Below are 2,694 nucleotides of genomic sequence, written 5' to 3' on the forward strand. Positions count from 1 at the left end.
GCAAAAAATATTATCACTAACAAATTCCAACTCATGAAAAAAATTTTCAATCCATTTAATGCAGCAAAACTTAAAAGAAATATAATAAGCAACGACTAAATAAGTATGAAAGTAAGTATATCTTATTTACTGAGTATGTAAATAAATCGAATTGAAAACTTCCCTTAATACGTGGATTATGGCTTTCAACTTGCTGCAACCATTATCTTTGGAAAATAAATCATGGTCTGTAAAACAATATGTATATTAACGGCTATGTGCCATTGGCACGTACCAGACGCTAGTAAATATCTATTTTACGTTAATATCCTCGAGCATTTTGAGAAAATTATAGCAGTACCTCTTCCGTTAGTGATCAACACAACCATTGCCATTCCATACTCTTTGAAATTCTCTCGCTTTCTCATTGAATTCTCTTCGTAATGGATTTTCTCAATTTTGTTAATTATTTAACAAAATAGTCTTAACAATCGCATCTTAATTGACGACTTATTATAGTAATAAAAAAAAAAAAAAGACTCGAGAACAAAGAATGTTGACAAGATTTGGTCAAATATATATTTCTCTAATATCACTGGATCAATACAAGGGATATTTCTCTAAACATCTCTAAAATAATTAAATAAGATAACAATTTTTTTTAATGCAGTTGAAAGTTGTGAATGATGACGAGTGAGAGCAGTCCAATTAGTTGTAAGCCCTAATTATAAGTTGAAAATTCGAGTTACCTGAACCCCACTTTAAAGTGGTGGCATTCTCCCTTACTTTGTATAAGAAAAAAAAAAGTTGTGAATGGTGATGAGCATCCAGCTTAGATATCATGATGTAGCACTTGTGGTCATAATTATTCAAAGGGGTGTAATATTCTGCATTAGAGATGCTCTTAGATTAAAATCCTGAGTTTCTTTAGTGTGAAAGAGAAAAAAAAGTATGCAAAGTTGTCAATTTTCATTGATAATTTGTATTAGAGATGCTCCTAAATTCTAGGTTTTTTTTTTTAAAAAATTGTCCTAGATTTAAACTAATATAATTTTAAACTATTATAAGCGTCAAATGATTAATCAAATTCAGTGTATGCATGCCCATGTTTTTCTTATTTTGTTTTTTCTAACAATATATAACGTTTCCCACATTGTAGTTATTTTTTTTTCTTCAAACGAGTAAATATTTTGCTTTTTTATTCAACATAACTTTTAACATATTACAATTAGCTAGGTATCATGAATACATATTTTATCCTTATTAAACGCAGTACGCCCAGATGGACAAACCTAACACAGAATCAATTTTTTTAGATGAAGAAAAACAATGGTTTTTATTTATTGTATATAATATATACACACAGACATAATCACACACACACACACACACACACACACACACACATATATATATATATATATATAAGATATGGAAGTGGAATTTATCTTTTTGTTTAGGGGGTATTTCCTAGGTTGTACTGTGTTATGGTTGCTGTGGACTTGTCCTTTTCCTAACACAATCTATTTTTAGATGAAGAAAAACTATGGTTTTTATTTATTATATATAATACACACATATATAAGATACGGGAGTGGATATTTTTCCAGGTTGTACTTTGTTATGGTTGTTGTGGACTTGTCGTTTTTCTAAAAAATAAGTATTGAGAAATTCTACTTTTTTTTTTGTAGTTTATATATAGAAGGTTTCATTAACTTAAGGTAGCTAAAAAAGGGAGTAGAATTTCTCATTTTAGATGGTTTTCTAATACGTTGTACTATGTTATGGTTGTTATGGACTTGTCGTTTCCCTAAAAATAAGTTTTTGGGAAATTTTACATTTGTAACATATAGAAGGTGTCATAAACTTAGTAAATAGACAAATTATTTTAGTTAGTTAGTAAATAACATATTCTTAATTATAATATTTTAATGTTTTGAAATATACATACACTTAGAGTTTTCTTTTTCCTTTCTTTCTTCCTAGAGTTTTCTTTTCCCCTTCTCTTCTTTACACCGCCTCTATTGTAGTTTTCAAATGGCCGAAGTGTCCGACGCTGCCCTTAGGTGGTGCTCTGGACTCCTAGCCGTGGGAGGGTGTCTATGTTGGGAATGGTGTCCTAGAAGCATGAGATGTAATATGATATTTATTATTTATTTAATAAAGGAGTTTATTCTTTATTTTATGTGCATATATTTATGAATATTTTATGAATATCAATGAAAATTCCATGATTATTTATGTAACCTTAAACATTGTATATAAGTGTTATATACGAGAGGATAATGTTTAAGGATAATAATCAAAAAGCAATGTTCATAATGAATTTAATTAAAGTTTGGAATCTTTAATTAAAACATTATTAATACATGTCATTCCCATTTAGAATAGAACGATGTTATCCGCACTGTTGATATGACGAGATATTGAATGAGTGTATTTCGCATAATGAGATTATGTGGAACAAGGACACAGACACAATATGAATTTCTAATAATTTCCGTTAAGTATAGAAATTCTAATTGAGTCTACCGATGGTCATATATAGAATGATCTTAATCCTGAGTTCTTAACAAACTCCTATTTATGAATTTGTGTCTTTTGATTTACTCGGTACGGATTTTGAGATCCTGAATCATATTCCTTGTATTTTGGAAACATGATGAAGTAGGTAGCCGGGAATGTTATTACACAAGATGGAATCCATTCCTTCTT

This window comes from Morus notabilis, unplaced genomic scaffold (assembly GCF_000414095.1).
Source record: "Morus notabilis unplaced genomic scaffold, ASM41409v2 Scaffold1103, whole genome shotgun sequence".
NCBI lineage: Eukaryota > Viridiplantae > Streptophyta > Magnoliopsida > Rosales > Moraceae > Morus > Morus notabilis.